Here is a 6,039-nt window from a genome sequence, read left to right as displayed (position 1 = left end):
ATATTAGAAACAATTAGAAAATGAAAATTTGGCATGTACATTGAAAACTGTTTGGCAATATCCATTAAAACTGAGCATGTCTCCTGGGTGACCTAATAATTCTGTTCTTTAGTATGTATCCTATAGAGTACTTCCACAGAAGAATGAATGAATTACAGCATTTTTGTTCAATGGACTACTATACTGAAGTGAAAATGAACAAACTATAGCTTCACACGATAACATGTATAAATCATATAGAAATAATCTTGAATAAAATAAACCAGATACAAAAGAACACCACTATATGATGCTATTTACATAAAGGTCAGACAGGCAAAACTAATCTATGGTGATAGATACCAGGATAGTTGTTACATTTTGCCAGGTAGGTGGGGCCTAGGAAGGCACATGAGAGAGATTTGGGGATTCTGAGAATATTCTGTTTCTAATACGAGTGGAGGTTACATGGACATGTTCATTTTATGAAACATTTGTGCACGGTTTATTCATGGCATACAAATTATTTGTGTGCCTATGTATATTACACTTCAATTTTTAAAATGTTATTGTTGTTTACATTTACTGAATCTCCCTCCCTAACTAGACTGTAAACTCTCAGAAGACAGGGATTATATTTTAGATTTCTTAGCATCCCTCACAGATTTTAGCACAGCTACTTCATAAAACGTTACTTTACAGCCAGGCATAGTGGCTAGCGGCTGTAATTCCAGCTACTCAGGAGGCTGAAGTGGAAGGATCACTTGAGCCAAGGAGTTCAAACAGCAGTGAGTTATGATCACACCACCGTACTCCAGCCTGGGCAATGAAGCGAGACCTTGTCTGTCTTTAAAAAGAATACAAATAGAAAATAAAATACTACTTTACAAAAATAAGTTGATATAGTTGCCAATAAAGTTTATTTGTTTAGTTTTAGTGTAAGTACAAATAATAATAAAACAACATATTTTTATATATATAAAAATATATAAACTAAAGATAGATAAAATCAATTTAAGTATTGACATTTTGTCTAAAGATCTCCTTTCTCTTAGTTTATCTCTAGTAACTCCAAAAGAAAGCTCTAGATATATAGTAAAAGTAGAATTTATACTCAGGAGGCTGAGACAGGAGAATTGCTTGAACCAAGGAGGCAGAGGTTGCAGTGAGCCAAGATCGAGCCACTGCACACCAGCCTGGGCAACAGAGCAATACTCCATCTCAAAAAACAAACAAACAAAAAAAACTAGAATCTAATAAATTAAGCCCAATCTCACTTGAGTATTGCTAGTATGTAAAAATTGGAATACAGATAGGCATAACACCAGGTATTGGCTTCACCTGACTTAACATCACTTAACATAACAGTTCATGGTGGGCCGGGTACAGTGGCTCATGCCTGTAATCCCAGCACTTTAGGAGGCCAAGATGGGTAGATCACTGGAGGCCAAGAGTTCGAGACCAACCTGGCCAACAAGGCGAAACCCTGTCTCTACTAAAAATATAAAAATTAGCTGGGTGTGGTGGTGCACACCTGTAATCCCAGTTACTTGGGAGGTTGAGGCATGAGAATCACTTGAACCCAGAAGGCAGAGGTTGCAGTTAGCTGTGATGGTGCCATTGCACTCCAGCCTGGGCGACAGAGTGAGACTCCGTCTCAAAAAAAAAAAAAGAATAGAGACATAGGTTCTAGACCGGTATCTGAATGCATAATCAATGAGACTTGGGCATTTTGTATGTGTGTCTTTCTTTATACGTAACATTTGCCATTGTCGCTATTTTTAAGTTACAATTTGATGGCATTAAATGCATTCACCTTGTTGTGCAACCCTCACCACTATTCATCTCTAGAAGTTTTTCAAGCAAATCTTCTGGACATGTAATTAATGCATCTAGGACTCAGTTTCCTACCTGAGTCCTACATTTTTAAGATTCCATGCAGCTCTGAAACACCATATCCGGGAACTAAAGAACATTCAAAGAAAACCGGACTCCTTTGGTTAAAATGCAAGTTTTATAAAACCCTAGGTCCAGAAACCTACGTTAATGTTCAGTTACAGTTGGGATAGAATAATGCTTTTGCAAAACAGAGTGCATCTAAATAATTGTTCTTTTGCCTAGGAAAAGAACCATCTTCAGAAGAGTAATATACCCTTCACTTCTTTAGAAATAGGCTTTATAAACACAGACCACTTGACAGAGAGTCTTACCACTGAACACCCATTCCAGCGATAGTTTCTGAACTCTAAAATACAAAACTGTGTTTTTATTCAAAACATTTACAGAGTCAATCAATGTTAGACTTTAATTAGTCCATTATTTATGAACGTCCTTTTTTAACATCTTTGATTAAATGCCTAGGCCCCTGGGTTGTTTGTTTTGTTTTGTTTTCAGTTTTCCCCAAGAATAATTATGAAGTTCCAGACACACAACTACCAGAGAAATTGCAGTTGGTCTCTTGCCCCATCCCCATGGCCTTTTAGATTATTAATGTCCAAGCTCTTAAACTGAGTGGTAGGTATGTGAATATTTATTATTCCTGTATCTGTCACACATGTTATAAATATTTTCTGTGTACATATGATATTTAGTTTAAAAAGTTTTAATGCCTTCTATAATAACTGTTTTACTTAATCACATTCTTTTCTTATAAAACAATAAAAGCTAACATTTAGACCCTGTTTTCCTTTAGATCAAGTCTTAAAATAAATTACTAATATTGGGTACCTTCTCATACACTTTATCTCTGTTTACACATGGTTAACTAACCACTATCTAAGACTAACAATGCTCTTCCATGTCTGAACTCCCTTCTCTTTCTGCCTCTGCCTGGACTCTTCCCTTATCCTCTTTCCTCTTCTCTCTCCTTATTGTGGGCTTTGCAGCTGTTTCTCTCCCTCTTTAATAGTGGTTTCATTGACAATATCACCATTGCCTCATCTGTGAGTTCTACCTCCCTCTGGAGATGATTGTTTTCCTTCCTCTGGAACCCTTGTTGCCATTCCTAAGATAAAATCCCAAGCCCAGGTGACTTTGAGTATTCCCCGACAGAGCAAGGCAAGACACATTACCCCAAAGTGCTCCATGTTCATCTATACATGTTTGGCAGAGTCCCTCTCCAAGTGCAGCATAGTCTTCCACAAAAAGGCATGTGATGGTTATGTTCTATTACCAGTACAGTACTATTATTGATGTCACAGGTTTTAGAAGGGCAGCTCTGAGAATTTAAGCCCCTCAAAAACCTTGTTTCTATAGAAAAACATGCTTTACTTTACCACCAATCAGTGAAAAAGTAAACACTGGAAATAAGTGCATGAAGATTGCTCGTGCTTTCCATCTATGACTTCAAAGCCCTTCATAAAACACAGTTTTTAAAAACGCCTTTTTGCCAAAACTAATAGCCATTCAAGGACTTGTTATATTCATAACTAAGATGCATTTATTAGCAACCTTTGACATGAAGCCTAGGAAGATAATGCCCAAAATGATAAAAAAGATAGGATATGTTTCTTTCCATTTATTAATTCAGTGAAAATTTGTTCAGTTTCTACTCTAGTTCAAGTACTGGAGACTAGGCATGGTGGCTCATGCCTGTAATCCTAACACCTTTGGAGGCTGAGGTGGGAGGATCACTTAAGCCCAGGAGTTTGAGGCCAGCCTGGGCAACATGGCGAGGCCCCAGTCTCTACAAAAAACTTTCTTCAAAGTAGCCTGGGTTTTTTTTTTTTTTTTTTTTTTTCAATTAGCTAATGATCATCTGTGGTCCCAGCTACTTGGAAGGCTGGGGTGTGAGGATGGCTTGAACCCAGGAGGTTGAGGCTTCATTGAGCTATGTTCACACCACTGCTCTCCAGCCTGGGTGACAGAGCAAGACTCTGTCTCAAACAAACAAACAAAAAGTACTAGAGACCCAGTACTGAACAAACTCCTCTAACTGAATGAAATTTACAGCAGATGTGGCACATACTAGGCACTCAATAAATATCTGTGGAGTGAGTGATTATGGCTAAGAAAACCATTAAAATATGATAAATATTTTTGTTTTGTAAAATTCAGTGAAATCAATGAACAAAAGGGTTGCAGACTATAAATTAGGTGGGGGAATTTTATAGCAATCATAGTTAAAATGCTTCCTATTCCTATTGAAGTAATTGTGGGTGGGAATATTGGGTGATCATGACCAGAAAGGCAACACCTCTACAACCCACGTGGCTGTTACTTTGCTGGGCATGGGTTAGGAGACAAGTGCCATCCCACCACTACCTCTACACCTTTTTGCTGATTTTAACTTTGAGACCTAAGTGTATTTCATCTATAAGTAGTTTAGATTTATCATCTTCACTTCAAGAACTCTGCACCCACTTATGGTAGCATTATAACAGAAGACAGAATTTTACCAAATGTCACAGAAGCTTTAGTCCATAATCATTAGTTGCATTTTAAATCCAATCTTCATAGATATTCATAATGTATTTCTTCTTTATGATATTACTATGATTGCAATCCTCCCAAAATGCCAAACATTTTTGTATTAGTTAGAGTTCTCTAGAGAAACAGAAATTAGATATTTATATCGAATAAAGAGATTAATTATAAGGATTTGGTTCATGCAGTTGTGGAGACTTGAAAGTCCAAGCTTTGCAGAGAAGGCCAGTAGGCTGGAAACTGAAGCAAGAGTTGATGTTGCAGTCTTCAGTCTGAAGGAAGTCTGGAAACAGAATTCCCTCCTTCTTGGGGGACCTCAGATTTTTTCTCTTAATACTTTCAGCTGATTTAAAGGTTCAATGAGCACTACTGATTTAAATGTTAATCACATCTTAAAAATACCTTCAGAGCAACATCTAGACTAGTGTTTGGCCAAACAACTGGGCACCACAGCCTAGACAAATTGACACATAAAATAAGTCACCACAGACTACTATTTCTCAAGTTGGATCCATGCAATCTTCTTAAGCCATACTTAATCTCCAAGTGAAGACAACAAAAAAGTCATACTTCTGCCTAACATGATACAACTATCTTGTGTGTAACCAAAAATACACTAACCCTTTCCACAGAGGAGAAAGCAAAGTCCTTGAGTAATGTTCACTCTTTTTGATATCTTATAACTTAAATTTTACTATGATATTATCTTAGTACATTTAATGCTGCTATATCAGAGTACTAGAGACTGGGTAATTTATAACGAACTGAAATGTATTGACTCATGATTCTGGAGGTTGGGAAGTCCAAGACAGAAAGGCCAAATCTGGCAAGGGCTTTCATACTTTATCATCCCATGGCAGAAGGGAAAAGAGAGAGTGAGAGAGTGAGAACAAAGGCTATCAAACTTGCCCTTTATAATGAACCACTCTTGTGGTAATAGCCTAATCACTTCTCATTAGGCTCATCTCCCAACACTATTGACTTGGGGATTAAGTTTCTAACACATGCTTTTTGGGGGACATATTTAAACCACAGCAGATGTTAAGTTGATAATACTTAAATCCTTGATGTAAAATCAATATGTCTTATGTTATATGTTAAGGGGATATGGGTGGAAAGAAAACAAGATATTTGCCCTATACACATACATGCATTCAAATGAAATAAGGAAACAATTACCATCCTCATTTCTATAAATAGTCATGTGGTTGTAGCTAGTGCTTAAAACTACCTTCTTGGTGCTGGGCATGGTGGTTAACGCTTATAATCCCAGCACTCTGGAAGGCTGAGACAGGAGGATCTCTTGAGGCCAGGAGCTTGAGACCAGCTTGAACAACATAGTGAGACCTCGTCTCTATTTGGAAAAAAAAAAAAAAAAAAGGCCAGGCATGATGGCTCATGCCTGGAATCCCAGCACTTTGAGAAGCCAAGGTGGGTGGATCACGTGAGGTCAGGAATTTGAGACCAGCCTGGCCAACATGGTGAAACCCCATCTCTACTAAAAATACAAAAATTAGCCAGGAGTGGTGGTGGGCACCGGTAATCCCAGCTATTCAGGAGGCTGAGGCAGGAGAATTGCTTTAACCCTGGAAGCAGAGGTTGCAGTGAGTCAAGATCGCGCCATTGCACTCCAGC

This window comes from Macaca nemestrina, chromosome 8 (assembly GCF_043159975.1).
Source record: "Macaca nemestrina isolate mMacNem1 chromosome 8, mMacNem.hap1, whole genome shotgun sequence".
Lineage (NCBI taxonomy): Eukaryota > Metazoa > Chordata > Mammalia > Primates > Cercopithecidae > Macaca > Macaca nemestrina.
This window is presented reverse-complemented; position numbering follows the sequence as displayed.